This window comes from Zootoca vivipara, chromosome 10, assembly GCF_963506605.1.
Source record: "Zootoca vivipara chromosome 10, rZooViv1.1, whole genome shotgun sequence".
NCBI lineage: Eukaryota > Metazoa > Chordata > Lepidosauria > Squamata > Lacertidae > Zootoca > Zootoca vivipara.
The window spans coordinates 57,605,802-57,633,305 of NC_083285.1; the positions used below are offsets into that span (position 1 = coordinate 57,605,802).

General features: G+C 45.8%; 1 protein-coding gene across 1 annotated transcript in view; it reads right to left on the reverse strand.

The window, feature by feature from the left end:
- The window catches only part of EPS8 (epidermal growth factor receptor pathway substrate 8), a 125,707-nt gene extending 104,907 nt beyond the window's left edge, over window positions 1–20,800 (reverse strand). The window contains exon 1 of the mRNA XM_035126529.2: window positions 20,629–20,800. The gene's annotated coding sequence lies outside the window, so the exon portion shown is untranslated. The remainder of the gene's footprint in view (window positions 1–20,628) is intronic.
- Window positions 20,801–27,504: the final 6,704 nt, after the last annotated feature.

Consider the following 27,504-nt stretch of genomic DNA (forward strand, 5'->3'; position numbering starts at 1 on the left):
CCTGGTCAGGGGTCATGGATTATGGGGGCCGCAGCCCAACAATGGCCAGAAGGAACCAGTGTGACATAATGGTTAGAGGGTTGGACTTGGACCTGGGAGAGCAGGGTTCGAATCCTCACTCAGCCAAGACACTCGCTGATCTCTTAGCCTAACCAACCATCCAGTGTCGTTGTGAGGATTAAATGGGGGGGGGAGGGGAACCAAGTGCACCTCCTTGAGATCTTTGAAAGATAAAGGTGGTGTATAAGCATAATGAATCAACAAACAGACGTCCTCTCCCTTAATAACAGGGGATGGCAGAAAGACGGTTATTGCAGCTTCTGCCTGCAGCTGGTACCAGAACAGAAATTAAACTAGTGGGCAGGCCGGTGGCATGATAAAAAGGTAAAGGTAAAGGGACCCCTGACCATTAGGTCCAGTCGTGACCGACTCTGGGGTTGCGCGCTCATCTCGCATTATTGGCCAAGGGAGCCGGTGTATAGCTTCCAGGTCATGTGGCCAGCATGACAAAGCCACTTCTGGCAAACCAGAGCAGCACATGGAAACGCCATTTACCTTCCCGCTGTAGTGGTTCCTATTTATCTACTTGCACTTTGACGTGCTTTCAAACTGCTAGGTTGGCAGGAGCTGGGACCAAGCAACGGGAGCTCACCCCGTCCCAGGGATTCGAACCACCAACCTTCTGATCAGCAAGCCCTAGGCTCAGTGGTTTAACCCACAGCGCCACCTGGGTCCCTGGCATGATAAGAGGAGTCAAACCCAAATCCAGTTTTGGGAATCCTCTCCTATGTTCACCAGTACAGAGTGGGAAGAGAAGATGCAGCTCCCTAAATCTTAAGCTATCTGCAAAGAATCATAGAATCATAGAGTAGGAAGGGACCCTCAAGGGTCATCTAGCCCAACCCCCTGCAATGTAGGAAATATCAACGCAAGGTCCCACATCCAAATCAAAACCCGCTTAGCTTTGCAAATGTCTTAGCAGTTTTGCTTCAGGCTCTTCCCCACCTAAAACCTTTAAGCACCACCTACCCGAATTATATCTGGGAATTCAACGCTGTAAAAAAATAATGAAGAATTAAAAGGTGCAGAGAGCACAGATTCAAATTTGGAAGGTTAAAGTTGTACACCTTTTTTTAAAAAAGCAATAATTATAATAATCTGTTGTAGAAGCTGTACACTTGGCATTTCTACACAACGAACCTTGATCCAGAAGATGTGAAATGCATGAAGCTGTCAAAATACCAAGTCAGATCATTGGTTGGATTATCTAGCTCAGGGTTGTCTATTTTGACAGGCAACAGCTCTACAATGGTGGAGAGAAGTCCTTTATAGCCGAGGAGTGGATGTGTAGCTTTCTGCCTGCAAACCATGTGCTCTAAGCTTCACTGAGGAAGACTTCCTCTCCTGCAGCTCGTGGGCTTCTCAGATCCCTGAGCTTACCTGCATGGCTCTTTGAAGCATCACCTGTACACATGAAGGATGGCACAGCTGAGTGAACCATTATTTCGCACACGGCGTTGTTTTGCTATTTGAGATCAACATCCAAGGCCTCCCTCTCATTTTAAGAAACAGAAACTGAGAGTGGAAACTTGTGTCAATGCACGAACAGCTTGGGAGGCCTCGATGCAGCTTAAGGATAAATGAAAAAGGATTAGATTTCACTCCTCAATTAAATAATCACGCTCTGCCTAAGATGCCCTAATGCATTTGCAGAGTGCCCTGACAGCCGCGAAATGACGTGTGGTGTTTTGAAAAGGAAAATATTGACTTAGTGGCATGCTGCTGGTTGCTCCTGGTTCCAGAGAGTCCACTGGTTCACCCCTGCTTAAAGAAAAAGAAAGGAAGAAACACCCTTTGCATCAATGCAAAACAAGCTCCCAGAGAAGGAGCAAGTCATAGACGCTGGAAAAGAAATTTGCACAAGCGAGGCATCCATTCTTACGACAGGAGTGTGTGCATTTGTACAGGGAGGGAGGTTTTATATAATCTGCAAGAACTCCAGAGGGTGGAGTATTTTAAATCTATGTTTTTTCCACTAGCCAGGCTCTGTGCCTGGAAAAAGGCCAACTTTAAGGAGAGGGGAGCTGTGGTGTTTGCAGGGGTTGGGGGATGGAGAGCCCTGGGCAGGGTTAAGCAACCTTCTTTCTCGCCAGTTCTTCCCTGAAAACTTCTTTCTGCCCTCTCCCCCCACCGTCAAAATACAGGTGTACTGTATTTGGTATTGTACTGTATTGTATACATGCTTGAGTAAAGTGTATTTGCCAGTTTAAACATATGCTTCCATCCTAGGTTTGCATAAGGAAATGAGGAGGCTTCCATCAATGGCTCCCCAAGAGGATTAGAGAAATTAATGGAGGGCAAGCTTATTATTGATCGATTGCTCTTATATCCCACCTTCCCCCCCCCCAAGGAGCCCAATGCTTCTCGCCCCTCCTCATTCAATCTCCTCCACCACCCTGTGAGGTAGGCGAGCTGGAGAAGCAATGGCAGGCTCAAGGTCATCCCCAGTGAGCTTCACGACTGAGTGGGGATTCGAACCCTGGCCTCCCAAGTCTTAGTCGAACATTCTAACCACTACGCCACACTGGCTGCTTAGCCATGATGGTTTGCCTCCACAGTCGGAGGCAGCAACACTAGGCGCTGGGCACCACAGGAGGGAGACAGTGCTCTTGTGCTTGTGGGTCCTGCTTGCGGGTTTAATTCACAGGTGTCTGGTTGGCCACTGTGAGAGCAGAATTCTGGACTAGATAAGCCTTGGGTTGGATCCAGAGGCCTCTTTCAGGAGTACCCAACAGGGTGTTTTACAGTACATGCATGGGACACGGGTGGCGCTGTGCTCTAAACCACTGAGCCTCTTGGGCTTGATGATCGGAAGTTTGGCGGTTCGAATCCCCGCGATGGGGTGAGCTCCTGTTGCTCTGTCCCAACATCTGCCAACCTAGCAGTTCGAAAGGACGCCCGTGCAAGTAGATAAATAGGTACTGCTATGGCGGGAAGGTAAACGGCGTTTCCGTGCACTCTGGTTCCCATCACGGTGTTCTGTTGCGCCAGAAGTGGTTTAGTCATGCTGGCCACATGACCCGGAAAGCTGTCTGTGGACAAACGCCGGCTCCCTTGGCCTGAAAGCGAGATGAGCGCCGCAACCCCACAGTCGCCTTTGATTGGACTTAACCGTCCAAGGGTCCTTTACCTTTACAGTACATTGTAATGGGTTGGTCTAGATGACCCTTGGGTACCTTCCAACTCTAACGTTCTATGATTATGCATGTTCCAGCAAGCTGGAGGCATACTTGCACTCAATCAGCACGCCACACACACAGACAGTACATTTCTAATTATAACAACGTTAATTATTGCACCTTTGGTCAAAGACGGGAAGATTTAGAGAGGGGGTGGGGTGGAGGGAGAGGGAGATGCTTCTTCCCTGCTGTGATTTGAGTGTGCTAATGCAATTTCTCCCTTTCGCTTTCTACTTCTCTGTCTCACGTGGGGAAAGCTTAATGAGAGAGGGTGGGAGAAGGGAAGCTTTGGGGAGGCTCGATAAGCCGAGGAAATTATGCAGCATTTAAGCAGTGACTCAGAACCGCCAGATTAAAGGCCCCTTTATAAATGCCGCCACATCCCTAATCTTCAACAAATTTGGATTAACCAGTAGCTTGACCTTAACTCTTTGGGTGAAGACACTTCTGACAATGGAGAGCGGAAGACTACATCTGTACCAAAGGCCACAAGGCAGATCTCTCTGCCGGAAGTGTCAAAAGGCCTCCTGAAATTTCAGGTGGTTCACATAGGCCTCTTTGAAGCATTGTCCTGTCCACTTATGCACTTGCAGTTCTAAATGGGCTTTTTTGGTGTGTTTTTTTAAGGAAATAAATGTATTTCTTGTTTAATAATTTGCCTAATTGTACAGTGACAACGACACAGCTAGGTTTTCGTTATGCCCTTGGCACCAGTGGCAATTGGGTTGGCAAACTGGCCACCAGTTTCCATCCTCCAAAACTCCCCAGGGTCAATGAAGAGTGGGGGGGGGTGAGAAAATGGCAGCTGCCATTAAAAAAATGGTGGCGAGTACTTGGGAGAAAATTCTGTAAACTGATATTTTCAATATTTCTGTAATTCTGTAAATTCTGTAAACTGATATTTTCAAGAGGAGGATGTGAGGAAAAGGAAAAGGAAAAGGAAAGTCTCCGGAATTGTCTCAGAAAAGCACTTCCTGAGAAATGTTGGCTTGGCTGCAATTAGACCACATGAATCTGCTTTTATTTGCCATCAGGTTTCTGCCCCACCTGGCTCACTGCCAACTGCCAAGAATGACTCTGCACCTCTTTTAAAGGGATACTTTAGTGTGGCAGCACACAAACTTTGGAACTCCCTGCCTGTTGACATCAGGCAAGTGCATTGCACTCTTTTAGGTGCATTTGCATTTAGGCAAGCCAATCCAGATATGTAGTCCTTTAACAGGTATTTCAATCTGGTTTTTAGCGTATTGTTCTTATTTTTTTATGAGGTAAAAAATTGATTGTAAAATAAACTTTAACAAACCCTCAAAGTGGTTTACAAAAAGAATAGAACAAATTACACCATAAAAATAATTAAAAGCAACTATTTAAAACGTTCAAAAATAATTAAAAACAACAATAAGCTAAAAACTAGTGTTAGGTGACTTTAAAGGAAGATGTCAGCCCAATGCAGAGATGCCTATCAGCAGAAATTAAGGCATGTTGGCTAAATGGAACCCAGTAACTTAACAATCACCCATTAAAGATTCTTAAATTTCACCCTCTCTCTCCATTTGGGAGTTCAAGGCAGCTACAACCAACAGATAAAGCATTATACAAAGTTAACGCATTGCTAAAACCACGAAGCCATAACAGCAACAATTCAACGCAAATAATATTGGTAACACTGCCTAAAAATAGTTCTGCCTCTTTATACAAACGCCTGGCCCTAGCCAGAAAGGAAACATCTTCTGCAGCCCACTGGCCAGATACATGTTGTCTCAAGCCAACAGCTGAGACTTCAAAGTGTAATACTTAATAAATCTCACAGCAATTTAGCTAATCAGTAATGGCAGAGCAATAAAAAACACAGCACACGGAGAAGAATAATCATCTAATAGCAGAGCAGCAAAAGTACAGGAAAACAATAAACTGATAATAGGAAACAAAAACAAAAAACCAGAGGGTTGGACTTTACCTTCTTTGGAAGCAATATGCACAAGTGGGGAATCTGTGTATTAATATTATTCATCATTGTCATCACCATCACTGGTAAACCACCAGATCAAGGTGATTTACACATAATGACCTTATTGTTGGACGGCAATTCCCATCATCCCCAAAAGCTGAGAGGGCCAAAGGTTCCCCGTCCTTTGGGAACTGTGGTTTGTTAAGGGGGCAGTATCGTGCCACTTTTAAGAGCCACAACTTCCCCCAAACAATCCTGGGAAGTATTATTTTGTTAAGTGTGTTGTTAAGGAGACCCCTATTCCCCCTCACAGGGACGCGGGTGGCGCTGTGCTCTAAACCACTGTGCCTAGGGCTTGCCGAACAGGTGGTCAGCGGTTCGAATCCCAGTTAAGGGGGGAGCTCCCATTGCTCAGTCCCAGCTCCTGTCCACCTAGCAGTTCAAAAGCACATCAAAGTACAAGTAGATAAATAGGTACCACTCCGGCGAGAAGGTAAGCGGCGCTTCCGTGCGCTGCTCTGGTTCACTTTTAATCTCTTTTAAGCTTTTAATCTCGTCTCTCCCTTACTGACCACCTTCGCTGGTGGGGAGTTGTTAAAGTTTTTTGAGTTTTTCTACCTCCGTTTTCGGGAGTAAAAAGTCTTATTTTTAACAGTCTCTCTCTCATTGGAGAGTTTGGCGCTACCTCGCCAGGTTTTGGGGGCGTTTGTGCGGAGAGGGAATTAGCCCATTTGTGCGGAGGTTCTCCCTGTGTCTTGACTATATACCTTGTTTTCTCGCTTTGGGAGACCCCTTATTACGCCGCCGTGGGCTCTGCCCTCAGGATCCTCCCCTGAGGTTGGGTGACTTATGCCTCGTCGCCCATTTCTGCCTCTCTCCAACACCGGGTCTGCCTCGAGATATCAGGAGCGCAGATCCCCACCCGACTGTAGGCGCACCGCTCCGGAAGTCCTAACAATTCTGTATGTCTATTCCAAAGGAGAGAGGGGGAAATGCCTATTGAGTTTTTAGATATTTAGAAGCTCTGCCAGAAACAACTGAAAGTGGCCACACAAACAAGAATGTCCATATGAGTATTGGCTATTTGTCATTGTTTTCATTCATACACATAGAGATTCTAACAGCTAGGCCATAGACAGTGTACAACAAGCGTCTTCTGAAAAATTAACTCAATGCAGCTGGGGAAAACTGATGAACAAAACATATGTTCAATCACTGGAATAGATATTGTTACCCTCTTTCCATAGTGTAGTCCCTGGAAAAAAAGGAATCTAATCCAATTGGATGCTGTTAAACTACTAACAATGTTAAGTTAAAGCAGGAGTGGCAGATTTCAATCTTGTGTGGTCTCCCTTTCTCCTCTGCCCCCCTACAAAGCAATAATAATAATAATAATAATAATAATAATAATAATAATAATAATAATAATTTATTATTTATACCCCATCCATCTGGCTGGGTTTCCCCAGGCACTCTGGGAGGCTTCCAAAAAAATATAGCTTCGAAAAATATATAGTTACAGGTAGGCAGCCGTGTTGGTCTGAGTCGAAGCAAAATAAAAAAATTCCTTCAGTAGCACCTTAAAGACCAACTAAGTTTTTATTTTGGTATGCATGCACACGAAAGCTCATACCAAAATAAAAACTTAGTTGGTCTTTAAGGTGCTACTGAAGGAAAAATATATAGGATTCCTTAATAGCTAAGGTGCAACCAACTGATTTACCAACCTGATGTTTGGGATTACAACTTCCATCCCATCAAGTTGGCAACGGCTGAATGAATTAATAGCAATCCTCAGTTTGCATTCTTGCTTAAGCCATGTTTGTTGTCGGTTCGGACCAAATCCAGCACTGCGAGCCTATACAAATGATGCCATCTACAGAGTTAGACAATTCAGCGTTTTACATCAGCTGAATGAGTTTTCCAGGATTTCAGACAGGAGTCTCTCCCAGTTCTCACTGGGGATGCTGGGGGTCCTATTTGGGAGCTTTTGCATGCAAAAATGTGTGCTCTGCCACCCAGGAAGTTAAGGAAGTTGGCCCATCGGAAATTGGCCAGCAGCAAATCGGCAGAACGGAGTCTATATTCTACCCGCTCCCAAGTTAGAAATCTCAACAGCAACAAATGGAAGACTACAAACACAAAGAATTAGTTAAAGAGAGGGATACTGTATATACAACTGTGAAACTATATGTTTCCAAACATATGCTATACAAGAAGCAAATACTGTATTAAAAATGCAAAGTCTTCTTGGAAACCCCTTTGCCAATTAAGAGCACCTCTGAACTTCTGGATCAAAAGCCATACCTTTTATTTTTAAAACACAAGATTCTTAAACAGAGACATTAAGAGCCCTGGAAGTCATTATTAAGCCACAATCTCCCTGCCATAATCCATCAGTGACCAAGCTGGACCTAGCAATAAGCAACTTTTAGGGCAATTTCACACACAGTGGGGCCTGCAAAAAAACGTAGTTTATTCCTTCCTGCAGTTACTGTTCCCAGCAAACCTCAACAAACTACATTGCCCAGAATTCTTTGAGAGGGAATGTGCTTCAAATATAAATTAAAGGTACAGAATGTGTGCTGCCTTAGTGGGTTTTTTTGTTTTGTTTTTAATTGCTCATTTCTCAGTGTGGGCACCAACTTTTATTTTCTCAAACGTGCTACAACACCTACAAATTCATTGCAAAAGCAGCCTCCCTCCTTACCTATGCACAGCATGTCCTGATATTTTTCTTAAAGCCATTACTCAGTGATTGCTAAGTACACACACATGACTCAAATGACAATTCATTTGAGCGCAAGAGCTCACGGGGCAAACATTTTCTGATGCGAATGATTGCTCTGGGCAGAATAATATCTTTTCAATCCTAAAAAATCCTTTAAAAATCATTAAAAAGAGATCTCAGCAACTTAATTCTCAAAATGTGACATGTCACTTCCATCCCACTGAAAAAAAAAATCATGACATATAGTTCATTAAGGAGAATGAATCATAATTAGGAGATGTGCAGGTGCAGCCTTTTCCAAGAAAGAAAGTATGCAATGTCTTTAGTCCCAAAGAGGAAACAAAGTCCTCTCACTGCATGATACACACCAGGTATATAATGAGTCATCCTAGATAGTAATAGCTAGCTCATTCTCCAAGGAAGGGTCCACATGCAGCCAAAACAGCACCATTCAAGCAGTGTTAGAAATTCAGATATATAAGCTAATCACCAGATGGCACCTTAAACCCAATTTACGGTTGCCACAACAGAATGTCTAGGCACCATTTCTCCCTGTCCCTCAATGAGACTTGTTGTTGTTGCTGCTGCTGCTGCTATTGCTCATTTCATTTCTATACCACTTTAAATTAAAAATTAAAAAAAACTCAAAGTAGTTTACAACACATTGAAACGTCAAACAAAACAATCCAGAAGAACACAATTTCAAGTTTCAAGGAAGATATTTCAGATCCTTTTATAAGTGACATTTTGCTTTCCCCGTTTTCATTTACCTACTGGTACTTAATTTATATTAAGTAGGTATACATTCTGCCCCATGGCAGGAGGACTCGAGGAAACCAATGTTGTGTAGTGGTTAGAGTGTTGGACTAGAGGACCTAGGAGATCAGGGTTCAAATCCCCGCTCAGCCATGAAGCTCACTGGGTGACCTTGGGTCAGTCACCAAAACTGGAACAGGTCCAATTGCAACCACGTGGAGATCTCTGGATGCCAGGCTGCCATCCCATCAGCTCCAAACAGCATGACCAATGGTGAGCAGAGTTCGAAATTAGCCAGGCGCCAGGCGCATTTTGCACCTATTGGCCACTTGCGATCAAGTGAAGATGCCCAGGCGCCAGGATGGTGCCTGGCATCTCCACCATCTGGAGGTGCATGCCTGGGGATCATTGGATCTTGAGAGTTTTCACACGCTAATACCACATCCTGTGCAATTCTATCAGTTATATTTTATCCACACAATCAGAGTGAATTTGGGGAGGGGGTGTGAAATGCTTTTGTTGTGCAGTCTGAGCAGGGGCAGTGAACAACATTATAGTTAATTGTTGCAGCTTGTCCTCACCACACTGCCCTGCTCACAGTTGTGAAGAATATTCCCAAATTCTGAATGGTCCATGTTACCATTAGGAAAAAGAGGTAGGAATAGGCCAATACAGTCGTACCTTGGATCCCAAACGCCTTGGTACTTGGACGTTTTGGCTCCTGAACGCCACAAACCCGGAAGTGAGTGTTCCGGTTTGCAAACGTTCTTTGGAACCCGAGCGTCCGACGGGGCTTCCGCGGCTTCCAATTGGCTGCAGGAAGCTCCTGCAGCCAATCAGAAGCCGCGCTTTCGTTTCTGAACGTTTTGAAAGTCAAACAGACTTCTGGAACAGATTCAGCTTGACTTCCAAGGTATGACTGTACTATATATACATATTTGGACTGTCCCTGAATCAAATGACTTTTCTTCTTTAAGTTCTCAAAGTTCTTAAACGAGCTCAAGCTTCTCATCTGAAGTAGCCAGATGTTTAACTGAGAATCATGGTCAGTCAAAATAAAACTTTGGAGCCGGTCTTGCCCCCAAAATGGCAACTAGACACTTTATTTTGCCCAACTGCAACCTTGGTTTAAAGAGCTATTTGGCGCCTAGCTTATACATTTGTGTTTCTAACACTGGATGATGGGAGTTGTAGTCCAACATCTCAAGGGCGTTACTAACAGAAGGCACCACTGGGGGAGGCTCCCTGATCAAAAATGAAGCACTGAAGAGCAATGTTAGAGCAAAACAGCCACCGCATCAAAGCAGCAGGAGGTTCTCCTAATGATTATGGATCCCTCACTTTGGCAAGCATATCCTTACAGGGCTGGCTTATGTTTGGCAACAACATAAAACTCTTTAAATCAAGAACCTGGAAGGTCATCTGTCAACAAAATGCTCTGATGTGCTGCATGCTACAGCCACGAGGAGCACGCTACTCTCTCACTTCAGGGCAGATTTGGCAGGTAGTCAATAAGTTGACGATAAAACCATCATCGCTTTAGCTCTAGCCTTTTCATTATAGTGAATGCTATACTCCAGAGAGCACCAGGAAACTCTTGTTAGGGGGCTTTACTCAGCCCACCCCCCAAGAGAACAACAATCTGGACCCGCCCCTGCCTCTCAGCCTAACCTACCACGCAGGGTTGTGATGGGGGCTAAATGGAGAGAGACAGACAATGCACCTTGGAGGAAAAAGTGGGGTATAAATGCAATAAATAATAATAATAATAAAAATAATAAAAGAAGTGCAATAGTACTCAGTTCCCTTCAAGGCAAAGGAAGCAGTAGCCTATGGGGAGGGGGGGAATACCTCGAAATCCAATGGACCAACCCGAAATGTCACAAAATAGTGGCAAGAACAGGGAACGGCCATCACATCTGTCCCAGAATTCCCTACTTCCGTTCCCCAGTGATTCCCTGCTAACCATGGTTTGCACATTCTGGCTAAGGTGAGAACCCTGGATAGTCTTAACCAGGCATCCCCAAACTGCGGCCCTCCAGATGTTTTGGCCTACAACTCCCATGATCCCTAGCTAACAGGACCAGTGGTTGGGGAAGATGGGAATTGAAGTTTGGGGGTGCCTGATCTTAACCATAGCCAAGATGGGGTCAAGGGGGGAGGGGGGCATTTTGTGTAAGAGGGGAGTCACTTGGGGGAGAGAACACACTATCACACAGCCCTCTCAAAACCTTTTAACCCCGGTTAAGAGGTTGAGGAAAGACATCTGCACCCATCAGAAGCGAATCCTAACCCAGTTTACAGTGCTTATTTCCGGTAGAGTGCTTAGCAGCTGCCCTCTAGTGCTAGGCATATTCCTAAACATCCTAAAAATGGGTACTTGAATTCACTGGTGGAGGAAGAGGAGTACGGGGGGAGCTCACCACCCCCAGCAGCGCGATTCCGGTGGGGTGCCATCATGGCTGCACCCCCACCAGCGCTGGGCACCACGCCCCTACAGACGGCACGCCACGCCCCCAGGATGCATGCTATTGAAAATAATATATATATATGATAAGAATAATATTGGAGAAAACTGGATATTGAAACCTGCTTAACCTAAATCATATATCCTAGTTTTACAACGGCCCTTTAAAGTACGCTTCTCGCAGAGTATACGCAGTCAGAAGTTGACCTGGCTAAGAAAACACCACCAAGAACGTAGGGTATTATTTCACTTATATGAAACCCCTTACTAACTGCACACTTGTAAAAGTATGCAGATGAAGATACAAACGGTTGGGTTTCTTTATCTGAAAAACAAACTGAATCTAAAGAGACTTTAAACTAAAGATAAATGCTTTCTCTCTTAGCAATGTTATCTACCCACTTTCCAAACCTCCCACAAAACTCCCATTAAACTACCCAAGAATTAACAGCAAACTAGCATTATAACTAAGCAACTCTCATACTAAGATTCAACTAAGGAATCTCTTAAACTGAGAACAACTGAGAGTGTGATCTACTAAGAGATGAATCAAACTGAAAGATCTAACTAAGAGATACAGAAGGCTTTCTGGCAGAGCCTTATATACAAGAAGCAGAGCCCACGCCTGTGGGCAATTAACAGAAATCACCTGCACCTGTTTCTCTTAAACAGGCAGTATTTACATTAGACCGGCTCTAAAGTAACTATTAACTATTCAAAAAATCCAACACATGCCACACCCCTACGGGTGGCGCGCCACGCCCCCGGGACGCACGCCAGCCCTGCACCCGCCTGTGCTCTACCACTGCTTGAATTCTCCCTTTTGTACTACAGTATAATCTTCCCCACCCACCCTACAGTGTGTTTCTGATGGCTTGGGCTAATATAATTAGCCAATTTGAATGTCCTGCAAAATTAACACCCCTTTGCATTTCCAGCTGCACTGGTAACAGTTCAAAGGTGGCTCATGTCAAAAAGACTTAGCTCACAGATGAACAGCTCCTGTTTGAAACCATTTTTAATGCTTTTCACTGTCTGATGGGGAAAGGGCAAGTTGTTCTACCTGTGTAGCTCGGTCAAATCAAAACCCTCCCCTTCTCCCCAACATCTTTCCTTCTCCTTCTTCTGCTGATAGCAGAGTGTCTGTATTCCCTTTCAAGCAAGCTGTTTAGATGCGATAAGGTGCCTGAATTTTAACAGAAAACACACTTCCTAAGTCAAAGGGGTGGGTTTTGTTGTTTTTTAACGGAACAGGTCTCTAAAAACACATAAAACTACTTGCAATCCATACTACGTATTTCTCCCATACTCTACACACAGAAAGCACACACCCATTTCCCAAAGGGAGAAAGCAAAGAGATGTCTCTTAGAAAACATCGTGAACAAAAGTGCCGTTTATAGCCAGTGACCATAAAACAAATTTGCATGCCGTTTGGTACAAATCACATGTCACTTGGTGCTGTACTGGGCTGATAGGGGGACATGAATGCATAAAAGATCCCTTTTGCATGACAATCTGGTAACTGGAGAGGCTGTTTGTGTACTTTATAGGTAAGAAAACTCTGCTTCTTCCACCACTTTCCATCCACATGTTGCTCAGACACGTACCGTACAGTTGATCCCCGCATTTCACAGCATCACAGAAAACCATCACCTCCCGATTGCCAGCGCATAGATGTTTCCAACGAAGCGGGAGCGCAACTTGCTCCCACGGTGCATTGATCTATTTTGCACCTCCTCCAAAACTCCCGCAGCAAGGAGCATAATGAGCAGGCACCCCCAGGTCTATAGGAATGCAGAATCCAGCTCCGTGCAAATCGTTAGGTTCCCATTACAAAGAAGAAGCAAGATTTGACAGCTCTTACAGCTGCCAAAATATGTTTAGAAATGAGAGAGCGATGCAGAATGAAATCCCATAACCCAGTGGGATGCCTGCATACAGGTGCATAGGAATGTATATTGCTTGCATGCAGAGGCTCCTGTGGAAGAGAATTTGCCACACTGTTTGAAAGGTATTATTGTTTTCTCTGCAGGATCCATTGACGAGGAAACCATTCTGAATGTTACAGGTAGGTAGCCGTGTTGGTCTGAGTCGAAGCAAAATAAAAAAATTCCTTCAGTAGCACCTTAAAGACCAACTAAGTTTTTATTTTGGTATGAGCTTTCGTGTGCATGCACACTTCTTCAGATATCTTCACTTCTTCAGATATTTTTATTTCATTCTGAATGTGTGGGTGAGCAGGCCACACAGGCTTGTGGCAGCCATCTACACCTAGCAAAACTGGCAGTGAGCAGGAGAAGAATGGACCTACGCCACACAGTCTTCAAGACCCAGATGCAAAAAAAACAGCAGCACCATATACCCAGCCCCCAGATCTGCTTCTGCATGGAGAGCTCTCCCCACCCAGCCATCAACAGATGTATCCCAGCGACCACATCACACCACGTAAGACAAAAGAATCATAGAATCATAGAATCATAGAGTTGGAAGAGACCACAAGGGCCATCCAGTCCAACCCCCTGCCAAGCAGGAAACACCATCAAAGCATTCCTGACAGATGGCTGTCAACCCTCTGCTTAAAGACCTCCAAAGAAGGAGACTCCACCACACTCCTTGGCAGCAAATTCCACTGCCGAACAGCTCTTACTGTTAGGAAGTTCTTCCTAATGTTTAGGTGGAATCTTCTTTCTTGTAGTTTGAATCCATTGCTCCGTGTCCGCTTCTCTGGAGCAGCAGAAAACAACCTTTCTCCCTCCTCTATATGACATCCTTTTATATATTTGAAAATGGCTATCATATCACCCCTTAACCTTCTCTTCTCCAGGCTAAACATACCCAGCTCCCCAAGCCGTTCCTCATAAGGCATCATTTCCAGGCCTTTGACCATTTTGGTTGCCCTCTTCTGGACATGTTCCAGCTTGTCAGTATCCTTCTTGAACTGTGGTGCCCAGAACTGGACACAGTACTCCAGGTGAGGTCTGACCAGAGCAGAATACAGTGGTACTATTACTTCCCTTGATCTAGATCAGGGGTCCCCAGACTTACTGGGCTTTGGGCCAGTTCCCACCGCGCCGATCGCGCGGCGGGCCGGAGGGCGAGGGAGTGTGCGCACGGGCGCTTACTGGCGCGGCGGCGCGCTTCCAGGTCGGAAAAAGCGTCAGAAATCGTTTGTGCGCATGCGTATGGGCCTCCCCCGACCCAGAAGTGCACCAGAAATGACCTCTTCTGGGTCGGGGAGAGGCCCATACGCATGCGCACAAAGGATTTTCGGCGCTTTTTTCCGACCTGGAAGAGCGAGCAGCGAGCGGCGGGGGTCGTCGCGGGCCGGATTGGGAGGCCAATTGGGCCGCATCCGGCCCCCGGGCCGTAGTTTGGAGACCCTGATCTAGATGCTATACTCCTATTGATGCAGCCCAGAATTGCATTGGCTTTTTAAGCTGCTGCATCACACTGCTGACTCATGTCAAGTGAGAGGGCATCAGAGGAGGGAGGGAGGGAGGGAGGGAGGGAGGGAGGGAGGGAGGGAAGGAGGGAAGGAGGGAAGGAGGGAAGGAGGGAAGGAGGGAAGGAGGGAGGGAAGGAGGGAAGGAGGGAGGGAAGGAGGGAAGGAGGGAAGGAAGGAAGGAAGGAAGGAAGGAAGGAAGGAAGGAAGGAAGGAAGGAAGGAAGGAAGGAAGGAGGGACAGAGGCTAGTGTTGCCCACGGCACCCCTGACCATCATTCAAGGCACCCCAGGGTGCCACGGCACACTGGTTGAAAGCCACTGTCACAGATGAACCAGGCCTGTGTGCAGACAAGCTATCTCTATGTAGACACTCTCCTGTGCCTTGTAAAGAGAGCTGAGCAACAGGCAGAGGTTGAGGATGGTACCGACAGTTACAATTCTGCACACAAACACTGCCCCCTGCATCCTCTGATCCGATTAGGGATAGAATTGTTACGGACATTACAAGAGCAGGAACGCTCATTGTTCTGGCCTGCTATTGAGAAACGATGGGATAAAACTCTACTTCCTCTCCTCAAAGTGAAAGCGATAGGTGCGTCAATCGCCCCCGCGCCAGAAATACCGCACTTTTCAAGCAGACCAGGTGTAAGTCTCGATAAGGCAGGCACTGTTATCTCACAGCATCCAATGCTGCGCTAGAGAATGGGTGCATTTGGTTTGGACTTGTGACATTTCCCGATCTTAGCTTTTCCTGAAGCCACAGTAGATGCAACTTAAGAAGAAGAAGCTCATTTTTCTATTGCCGACGTAGATGTCCGGTGGCTGAAGAGATACCAGCTAGTATCGTGCTTTTCTGTTTGTTTGGCTGCTGTGCAGTTGGTACCAACAAGGTTGACGTGGGTGGCAGTTTTAGAAGCGAATTCGGGCGGGAGGAGGGATGCAATTTGTCATCAGCGACAATCCAGCGAATATTTATTTACTTTTGTTCATTTCGTTTTATTTCATTGATATCCCACCCTTTTCTTCCAGGAGCTCAAGGTGGAATACATGGTTCACCCATATTTCATGAGACACTCGTGGAAGGAACATTGAAACCTCTTTGCCTACCTTGTAGTGTACACATACCTTCCAACATTTCTCCGATGAAAATAGGGATATCCTACTCTATATATTATTTGTTTGGTTGTTGTTGTTGTTGTTGTTGTTGTTGTTGTCGTCGTCGTCGTCGTTGCTGTTGTTGTTGTTTTATTTATACCCCACCCATCTGACTGGGTTGCCCCAGCTACACTGGGTGGCTTCCAAGACATATCAAAACGTAATAAAACATTGAACATTAAAATAAGCTCCCTACACAGTGGTACCTTGGTTCTCATACTTAATCCGTTCCGAGAGTCCATTCGACTCTTGAAACTGTTCAAAAACCAAGGCGCAGCTTCCGATTGGCTGCAGGAGTTTCCTGCACATAAGAGGAAGCTGTGTTGGATGTTCAGCTTCCAAAGAACGTTCACAAACCGGAACACTTACTTCCGGGTTTGTGGCGTTCGGGAGCCGATTTGTTCGACAACTAAGCCGTTTGAGAACCAAGGTACCACTGTACAAGGCTGCTTTCAGATGTCTTCCAAAGATTGTAGTTACTTATTTCCTTGGCTCAGGGGTTGCATAACTCCATACCCTCCAACGTTTATCTGATGAAAATAGGGATGTTCTACCATATGTTTCAAAATTTCTGATGAAAGCAAGGGCATTCTAAGGAAAAGTGGGACATTCCAGGATCAAAAGTGGGACATTCCAGGATCAAATCAGAAACTGGGAGTTCTTCTGAAGGGACTTCTTCTGAAGTGTGCATGCACACGAAAGCTCATACCAAAATTAAAAACTTAGTTGGTCTTTAAGGTGCTGCTGGAAGGAATTTTTTTATTTTGTTTCGACTATGTCAGACCAACACGGCTACCTACCTGTAGCTGGGACTTCTTCTGTAAATCTGGGGCTGTCCCTGGAAAATAGGGACATTTTGAGGGTCTGGTGTACAGCCCAGAAAACGCTTTATTGCTCCATTTTGCTGAATGCAAAACAGGCTCTCAGGAGATGAAGGGGGTTTGGGAGACAGGGGAATCCAGGAACAAATTGTTTTCATGCCCAGGTTTGAGCTCTATAAAGAAATTGGCCCAGACAGATGTTCTATTCAGGATCTCCATGTTAAGGAAATCAAAACCCAGGAGATGAGAGCTAACACCATTCATTCCCTTACCAATCAAAAGGATTTGGATGGAGTCAAGCGTGTGACCCTTCCCTGTAATGGGCTGGAGTTCAAAAAGTGTCAGGCCGGTTTTCCTCCTGGCGAGCAGCCACAGGCAGGTTGAGAAGAGTGATTCTGCTACAGTTGGAGAAAGAGCTTTGGAAACCAGCAATACAAAAAGTCTCCATTCAGCTTGGAGAAACCAGAAAGTCGTTCCACCTCTTAAAAGGAGATCAAGTAACTTCTCTGGGATGTTTTGCCAGCAGCAGCAGGCAAGGAAAACGTGGGAATTTTGATTCTGAAGCCTGATACCAAAGCAGAGGCTGACCTTGGGTTCACTGTACAATTGCTAACTCGACCAAGGCATCATTTAATATGTAATCGAGCATCTATTTTAAGTAATCGAAAATAATAAGAAAACTACGAAGTATCTAGCCGTGGCATGTGCTTGTATTCCTATTTAAAAATCTCTATGCAATGTACAAAAAGAAAGAAACACAAACACAACAAAACGATGCCACAAAAACAGAGATACAACACTAAACCCAGTAAAACAAAACTTTAAAGATGTATAAACACATGCCAAAAACAGGAAGTCAGTACTGGCAAGGTCCCGTTCTCGTGGGTCGAGGTAAAAGAGATCCCTTTACAAGACAACTGAAGCAACTGACAGATTCTGCTTTGGGGTTTAGGTGTGGACAAGGTATCAGGACGATTTGTGCAGCCCAAGCAAAAGTGCTAGTTACAGGTAGGTAGCTGTGTTGGTCTGCCATAGTCGAAACAAAAATTTTAAAAATCCTTCCAGTAGCACCTTAGAGACCAACTAAGTTTGTTATTGGTATGAGCTTTCGTGTGCATGCACACTTCTTCATACAAAAGCAAAAGTGGTCTGTGCATACAAAAGCAAAAGTGGTCCAGCACGGTGCAGACTGCCTCTGCTCCACCCGCAATGCACTTATTTGCACCTTTCGGAGTTTGCATGAACGTAGTTTGGCAATAACAAGCATGCTCAGCCCCCCCCCCCCCGTGACAGTCCAGAAGCACCCTAACATTTCTACTGGAAAGAAATGGAAACTGCCTTTTACAGAACCACCTAGAGTTAAGCCTTGGGGGCAAGCTTCAGAGATGCTCAGGCTGAGACTGCCAAAGTAGCAGCAACCATAGTTGTTAAGTAGAGCACAGTTGCACAGTAGGAACATTTCACCTTAAGTGCTAGAGACAGAATCTGAGATGGGAGGTCACAGGTGGAAGCATTGTAAGGTGCATTCATCCGACCAGTCTCAAAAAAGATTAATAAAATCATCCAATTCAACAATGGCAACAAAAGTCAACAGTATGTGAATTGTCCATAGCAAAACTGGTCCCTTTATTTTGCATTTGTTCTGCCCAGACTAGAAAGTGCTTGCTGGTGTACGAAGAGTAATATCCAACGTTAGAGTAAGCACAGTGGTTTCCAATAGGTCTACTACTCCAAGCATGTATTAGTTGGCTATCACTGCAAACCATTTTGCAAACTCTTAAGCACAAACTGAGGAATTGAAGGGAGGTCCTTGCCTACCTAATTATTATCACCTTGTGGTCCCAGTATTTGACTTTTTGCTTGTGTTAGTTCAACAGGAAAGAACAGAAATACTGTACTTAGAAAGTTTGTTGTTGTTGTTTAGTCGTGTCTGACTCTTCGTGACCCCATGGACCATAGCACGCCAGGCACTCCTGTCTTAGTTAACTTAGAAAGTTAACTTTCCATTTATTTTTAAAACAGAAAATTCACACATACTATAGCAGGCTCAAAAATGTGACAGAAATCTTGTCACGTGTTTGCATGACTCACCTTTTGGCCCGAGTGCTAAACACTGAACTGCAGCCTGCAAGGAGCAATAATTTGGCATATTGCACTGACTCCCTCCATCATCTTTTTTGGGGGGAGGGCACTACCTTCTTGAGTTAGACTCCCTGCTACAAATCCATCAGTTCCACCCATGGCAAAACATCAGGCTCCTGCTTCTAACATTACCACATGTTAACATCTGATGTTCTGTGATAAAAGTTCAAGGCTGAAGTTGGTGGGGCTGCCTGTTATTATATATCTACCGAGCAGATGGAAACCCCAGTCGTAAAAAGACGCCCTACACAGTATATTTAACAATAATTACCCATGGGTATTATTACTTACAGCTCAAGAGGCAGCGACTAAGTGTTGCTAAGCAGGCCGATAACCAACAGGTAGTGCATCATAAACTGGAACACAAGAATCCACTAGAGAAGTCCTAGCTAACCATCACTTATCCAGCCTGCTATGGAGAAGTTTCCCTGTCGCTTTCCCTCGAGAGAATAAGCAACTGCTCTCTGTTTTGTACTCACAAACACTAATGCAGATTAATAAACACACAGAGAGAAAGAGCTCACCGTGGGCTGAAAATGGGTCATGCAGAAGGTCATGCACTTTATTACTACCGTCAAAATGGGCGGTGGCTAATTGTGGTTAAAAGTGACCTTGCACACCATACATTTAAAGTGCACCCCCTCAAAAATTCTCGGAACTGTAGTTCCCCCAACAGAGCTGCGATTCCCAGCACCCTTAACAAAACACAGTTCTCATGATTCTTAGGAAGTGAGTGCTCGAAATGATTGGTCTGTACACTGCACAATAAGAAGACATTCCCTGCAATTAGGAGCTTGGCAGAAAAAGTAGCAATATAGCTAGTTAGTCACTATTACATTTATTTCTCACCTTTTCCCAAGGAATTCCAGGCAGTATCTCTCCCCCCCACAACAACAACCCTGCAAGGTAGGATAGGCCAAGAGATAGCAGCTGGCTCAAGGTCACACTGTGGACTTCATGGCCAAGTGGGGATTTAAAGCCTAACCTCCCTGTCTGATGCTCTAACCACTACACCCCACTACCTCAGCTGAGAAAGAACACAAAGAGGTATACTGTACATCCTTGGGGCAGTTTTTATTGCCCCTTCCCTGATTCCGAGAAGAATCTGGAGCACTAGCTGCTGTTAAAAGGCAATGCAGTCGCCAGAGTTTAAAGGCTGCAGTCCTATGTCTACTCAGAAGGAGGTCCTGTTGCATTCAACGGGGCTTGCTCTCAGGTAAGTGGGGTCAGGACTGCACAGCCTAAAGGTGGAAAGATATAAAAGCTTGGGGGCGGGGGAGGAAGCTGGGATTTCCTCTAACGAGCACATTTATCTACTCCAGGAAGCAATAAAAAGCCAGCAACTACAATCATTCCCTAGTTGTTGTTTTTTAAAAGAATAAAAAAACCAGCTGACAAGATAGATCACAGGTGTGGTAAGTGAGCGAGTGCTCAGGTTACAGGGGAAGGGAAGCGGAGCAGCGCACGTCTCGACTGGATAGGGCGGCGGCGGCGGCTGGGGGGGGAGCGCCTGTTACTGAACACGCGCCCCCTTCCACCTTTCACAAATACACGCGGTCATTTCACACGTTACAGTTTTCACGAGCAGCGGACGTGGAGAAGGAGAGAGAGCAAAGACGCGGGTCTCAGGAGCTCCAGGGCGGAAAATAGACTGGGGGGGTCTATTTCCCCCCTCCCCACCCCTTTGGAAAAAGGAGGAACCCACCAAGAGACCACCCCAAAAAAAATCTTCCAGGAGAGCAGATGGCGCCCCAGACGCTGTACTTCGCACCCCCTCGACGCCTAGAGGGAGCATTAAAGCAGGAAAATGTGGGTCTGGGCCCCAGCGGGGTTAGGGGCGACCCCTCCCGCCTCTCTCCCCCCGGATTCTGGGGGGGAGGGACCCTTCCCCCGCTCCCCCCGACGCCTTTTGTGCGCCTCTTACCGCGCTGCTGGTTCCTTCCCCCTCCGTTCAGCCGCGCGGGGCTCGCCTCCCGTCTCTCCTCTCCCTTCCTTCCCAGGGAGGACAGGAGCCGCCTGGTCCGCGCAGAGCGTCCGAGCCGACGGGCGGGGAGAGCGGCGAGGCTGCCGAGTGAAGCGCCCTCCGCACAGCCCGCTCCCGCTTCCAAAGTGCCCGCCTCTGCCTCGGCGGCTTCGTGCGCTCGGGGCTTCTCGCGGGCCGTAGCGCCCTCTCCTGGACGGCCCGGGCTTCGCTCGCTGGTGGACGAAGCCCCGCGGAGGGGAGGAAGCGGCGCGGCGGTTCACACGTTCAGGATGCCAAAGTCCTTTGGGGCTGCGTTATATATGTACTTAAGCTAACATACTTTATTGGGCTCCAAAGTGATGGTTGCATGTACGGCTTCCTGCAAATCAGGTGTGGGGAACGTGATGCCCTCCAGAAGTTGCTCGACTACAACTCTCCCATCATAGAATTGTAGAGTTGGAAGGGACCCCGAGGGTCATCTAGTCCAACCCCCTGCAATGCAGGAATCTCAACTAGACCATACATGGCAGACGGCCACCCAACCTCTGCTTTGAAACCTCCGGGGAAAGCAAGTCCACCACCTCTCATCCTTAGCCATTGGTCATGCTTTCTAGAACTGATGGGAGATGTAGTTCAGCAGGATCTGGAGGGCGCCAGGTTCTCCACCCCCGATATGAATCATTGGATCTGCCTGGTCATTCTTACTTGAGATGTTGCCGCAGGTTTTTTTGCTGGTGCTTCATAACCTGCTGCATATAGCTAAACCAGACCTGCATATCCAAAGTGGCGATGCCTAGCCTTCCAGATGTTGTTATTGGACTACAATTCCCATCATTCCTCACTATTGGTCGTTTTAGCTAGCAGAGCTGATGGGAGATGGATTCAAAGCTTCGCAGCACAACCCTATGCATGTCTCCTTAGATGCAAGTCCAGTTGGATTCAATGGCACTTGCTTCCAAGTAGGCGTGCATAGGAATGCAGCCTAATTTTCTCTGAGCTAAATGGGATTTACCTCTAAATAAGCATGCACAGGGACCCAGGTGGCGCTGTGGGTTAAACCACTGAGCCTAGGGCTTGCCGATCAGAAGGTGAGCTCCCGTTGCTCTGTGCCAGCTCCTGCCAACCTAGCAGTTCGAAAGCACGTCAAAGTGCAAGTAGATAAATAGGAACCGCTACAGCGGGAAGGTAAACGGCGTTTCCATGTGCTGCTCTGGTTCACCAGAAGCGGCTTTGTCATGCTGACCACATGACCTGGAAGCTGTATGCCGGCTCCCTCGGCCAATAACGCGAGAAGAGCGTTGCAACCCCAGAGTCGATCACGACTGGACCTAATGGTCAGGGGTCCCTTTACCCTTTACCTTTAAGCATGCACAGGATCATACCATAAAGCAGAGAGGAGGAACCTCATTCAGCTTGAGGGCCACATTCTGAGCATCCCCCAGGGAGCACATGCTGGTGGTAGGCGGGGCCAGAGGTAAAAGTGGGTGGAGCAATGATTATAAAATTTACCTTTACACAGCAGGTTAGTTTCTGCATGCACTCACACATCCCTCTGTCCTCCACCCAAGCAAACAAGAGGCATTATCAGCGTTTGAGGCGACCTTCCAGTCAGGTGAAAACATATATTTATTCATTTGTTTATTTCACAACATTCATTGACTGCTTGATTGCAATAAAACCTCAAAGTGGTTTACAAAAACAATATTATCAGCGGGGGGAGGGGACGGGGGACGGGCAACTGGGAAGTATTTTAAACATCCAAAAATAATTAAAATTAACAGTAAGCAAAAAAAAAGATGCAACAGTTTCTTCCTGTCTGAATTGGCTTAATTAAACAAACATGATTCCAGCAGTTGCTAAGAAGAGTACGGTGAAGGTGCCTGGCTGTTGTCAATCAGCAGGGAGTTCCAAAGTGTGTGCACAGCCAGTAAGGGGTGACTGGCCGAGGGAGTGTGTGACCTGCGGTACAGTTTGAGGGTCACTCCGAGAGGCCTAGAAAGCTGCCATGGGCTTGAGATTCCTCGCCCCTGCTGTAAAGCATCCAGATTTTTCTCTCTCCCAATATTCATATTTGCCTTTCAGTTTGCTGCCGCTGCTGTGTCATTGTTGTTGTTTTAATGGATCTGGATATACATAGTGGTGAAGTTATCATATTGGCGTGGCAGTTGCAATGATTAAAACCAAGCCAGGAACAATAGATTGCTTTCTCCTGTCTGCAAGACAGGGAGGGAGGTGAACGGCAAGAGCATAACATGCATTAAATGTGACAGTCACCCAATCGAAAGAGGGGCGATCCTCCCCCAAGGCTGGGCTCTTGTACACTATGAGAGCAGTTTTCAATTAACCCCTCTCGTTATAACTATAGAGCTGGCACGGCTGTTCAGAGAGGAATTCAAAACACTTCCAAATAAATAGGGTGGTTCCCCCCTCTTTCAACTAATTTGATTCTCTTGAGCCAGTGATGAAGGTAGATCAGTTTGGCGGCTTCATTCTTCACTGTGTGGATATGCTGCTCATATATGGCCTAGCCTTGGAAGTATTCTCCCCTTTACAGGAACTATAGCTGTACTCCAGGTGAGTATTCTGACCAAGGCAGAATACAGCAGGACTATTGCTTTCCTTGATCTGGACACTGATGTAACCCGGAATAGCATTAGCTTTTTTTGCTGCAGCATCACACTGTAGGCTCATGCTAAGCTTGCGGTCCACTAAGACCCCCAGATCTTTTTTCCTATGTCGTACTATGTTCCTCATTAAAATGGGCAAGAGCTGTTTTCGCTAGTGGGCCCTGGTACCCACCTGAGGGTTCTTTATGTTGACATCGGCCACAGTGCAGATTCCCCAGAATGGGGACCCTTTCAGATAACTGCAGCATAGCAAGGCACACAACTGGAGTGAAGCTCTGGTCCGTAGCTTCCTTAGCTAGGTGGTTTATCCTGCCAAGGCTACTTTTACGACATTTGCCATCAGGCTGAGAATTTCCATCCCTGAAGGGGAACATTTCAAAATATATTAGGGTTTCTGCAAAAGGTATGATTGATTCACTGCACAGCAGTGGCAATAACATTAATCAGGAAATAAAACCTTCACATTTACTCATCTTGATGTTCCAGGAGAGCGATTTGCTGCCTCTTTTATTCTCATTCGTACATGCCTGGGAGTTTAACTATATTGTATTGACCTTATTCCAGCTCTATTCATCAGCCGCTTTCCTTCAGCGTGTAATGCAGGTCTGCGTCTCTTTCCATAATTTAGTATATTTGTCTCTTTCCAACGCCCTGTTGTACATTAAATTAACACTGAATTAATTAATCGGCACAATGTTGATTAATTCACAAATCGCAGATTAAAATGTGGATTTAAAGACCGGCTCTTAATTAGAGCCATCTTTTTGTGGAAAGGTTTTTGAACACACTGTGAATTGTTGTAGGTGATGTATGGGCAACTTTTTTAAAAAAAAATTAAGGTGATGTTCTAGAGAGCCAGTGTGCGGTGAGGTGGGATGCAAAATGCTGGGTGTGGATTTGAGAAAGCTAGACGGGCTTGAGATGGAGTAGGAAGAGTCAGCAGCTGGCAGCCTTGATGCAAAATCCGGCTCCCTGTGGGGCAAAACCCAGACTCCCAGGTGGCAAGCCAGGAACAAAGGAGAGCGATGGATAGAGCACTGGGTTTGGAAACATGGCAGGCTGGCAGGCTATCCTGGATGAAGAGCGTGTTAGCCATCCCCACCCTGTTCCATTCTAGGATTGTCAACTTTTGATCCTGCTCCTGTAGCTATGCCTTTAACACCAGCTTAGAATTATAGAACTGTAGACATGTAAGGGGATCCCAAGGGTCAGTGTAGGAATCTCAGCTAAAGCATCCATGACAGATGGCTATCCAACCTCTGCTTTAAAACCTCCAAGGAAAGAGAGACCACAACCTCCCCAGAGAGACCATTCCACCTTCGAACAGCTTTTACTGCCAGAAACTTCCTGTTTAGTTGGAATCTCCTTTCTTGAAACTTGAAGCCATAACAACAACAACAACAACAACAATTTATTATTTATACCCCACCCATCTGGCTGGGTTTCCCCAGCCACTCTGGGCGGCTTCCAACAGAAGTATTAAAATTCAATAATCTATTAAACATTAAAAGCTTCCCTAAACAGGGCTGCCTTCAGATGTCCTCTGAAAGTCTGGTAGTTGTTTTTCTCTTTGATATCTGGTGGGAGGGTGTTCCACAAGGCAGGAGCCACTACCAAGAAGGCCCTCTGCCTGGTTCCCTGTAACTTGGCTTCTCACAGCGAGGGGACCGCCAGAAGGCCCTCGGCACTGGACCTCAGTGTCCAGGCAGAATGATGGGGGTGGAGACGCTCCTTCAGGTATACTGGACCAAGGCCATTTAGGGCTTTAAAGGTCAGCACCAACACTTTGAATTGTGCTCGGAAACGTACTAGGAGCCAATGTAGGTCTCTTAGGACCGGTGTTATGTGGTCTCAGCGGCCGCTCCCAGTCACCAGTCTAGCTGCCGCATTCTGGATTAGTTGTAGTTTCCGGGTCACCTTCAAAGGTAGCCCCACGTAGAGCGCATTGCAGTAGTCCAAGCGAGAGATAACTAGAGCATGCACCACTCTGGCAAGACAACTTGCTGTTGTTTAAAGTTGTTAAAATAAGTAATGACTGGTGAAGTTAGGTACATATTAGGTAGCCATTTTTTAATTAGGGCTTTCCAGTGTACTATGGCATAGATAGGGATTAACTTTTATTCCTAATTCATTAATAGCAATTAAGTGGACAGTCTAAGTCCAAATAGTTGCTGGAAGGTTGGAGAGAACTAACTCTTGGTTGCACAGTGTCTGTATAACTGATTTGAATTAGGGGTTATGACTGGAGATCATTGGATTATTGTTTCAGTTGTGAACACATGGGACTCAAGCAGGTACCTGTCTCAGTACAGGATGTTAAACAAATTCAATATTCACATTTTTAAGAGCAATTACCACAAGCCTATATTTGTACGTCGCTGACTGCCAAGCTCCTCACCGCATTACATAATTTGTGTACTTTCTGTTGCAATATTAGATTTAGTAGTTCTCAGGCTTTAAAGATTGAGCGCACTAGGAGAAGGGGACGACAGAGGACAAGATGGTTGGACAGTGTTCTCGAAGCTACGAACATGAGTTTGACCAAACTGCGGGAGGCAGTGCAAGACAGGAGTGCCTGGCGTGCTATGGTCCATGGGGTCACGAAGAGTCGGACACGACGAAATGACTAAACAACAAAGTTCTCAGGCTTATTACACCTCCTGGGCCATTTTGCAGCTGTTAGCCAATTGTTATTCTATTATCCGTCAGGTAAATTTATAATATATAAAATGTAGTGTTTGTGATTTAACACTCTTTACCTCTCCAACAGAAAAAAACTCAGTTGTCTGGCCCGGACAATCATTTCCATCTGGAAAACATATCCTTTCGAGATGCACTTCTCCATCAGTTTTTGTAAAAACATCTTTTCTATATAACCGTTTGAGTCCTGTATTCCTGTCTCCAGAACAGGAGAAAACAAGCTTGTTCCCTCTAGACCAGTGTTTCCCAACCTTGTGCCTCCAGCTGTTTTTGGACTACAACTCCCATCATCCCTAGCTAGCAAGACCAGTGGTCAGGAACGATGGGAATTGTAGTCCGAAAACAGCTGGAGGCACAAGGTTGGGAAACACTGCTCTAGACAGCCCACAATAGTTACTTTGTATTAATATAACATTTTTATATGTAACTTTGTATTTTTGTAACATTTTTTGTTTAACTTGTCTGTTGTTGCTTTGGGGTTTTTTTGGTACACTGCTTAGATATATATTTAATATATTAGGAGATATAGAAATTAAATAATCAAATAAGATGTTGAAAGCATCACCTATTGAATCCAGAGGTATAACTACCCCCGAAAAATTCTTGGGATTGGAAGCAACATTTCAGTGAAAGGTGGGACCTGAGTCATGCAGGCCTCCCAAATTAGGCCCAGCAAGGACAACTTTGCAGCCCAGGTAGCTTATAATGTCTTGGTACCCAGCGGGGTCTAATACTGCTAACTCCGGAAGGGGAATATGTTTGCAGGGAGGGTAGACAATTGTTATCCCCCCCCCCTTCCAGTGTATCTTCACATCGTTTTCCTTATTTCAAAAATCCCAGGGGGAGGGGGAGGGAGGGGATGAGGTTTGTTGCACAAGAGCACCAAATCAGCTTTCATTGCTCAAGCAGAATTTTCGGTATGTTATTGAATTCTGCTCAGAACCAGCCTTAAAGAGTTTTTTTTAAAAAAAAAAAAGGCAGTGAGGGACATGGAAGAGCCAGTTTGTTTTTAATACACCAGAGAAATTGATGGAGCGCAACACAAGTCATGTGAAATCATAAAATGTTCTGTGCTGCCAAGGTCAGATTGCTCAGCAACCCTTAAACTCTTGAGGACATCCTGCAAGATTAAAAAGGGAAAGCAATGTTTGCATTAGAGAAGATCGGGTGTTTTCTTTTTTCTTTCTGTTCTCCCCCCTCCTTTTCCCGGTTGGATGACGATTTGTTTGGGATTTTTGAAAAAGCATCCCCTCATTTCTTACTAATCTGATTTAATTTCAGAGGAAGGGGGGGGGGAGGTTGTAGGGAGGAGAGTGATCTAATCAGGCACAGACCCCTGCTCTGGGAGACTGCCCATGCTAAACTTATCGCGAAACATCTTGGCAGCCCTGATTGGAGGAGGAAGACTGGGAAGAGATTGGGGAGCCAGAAGACTCTGACACAGGGGAGGGCCCCAGTGGGCTGAGAGGCAGTGGGCAAGACCCACAGGAGGACTCAAACCCCACAGAAG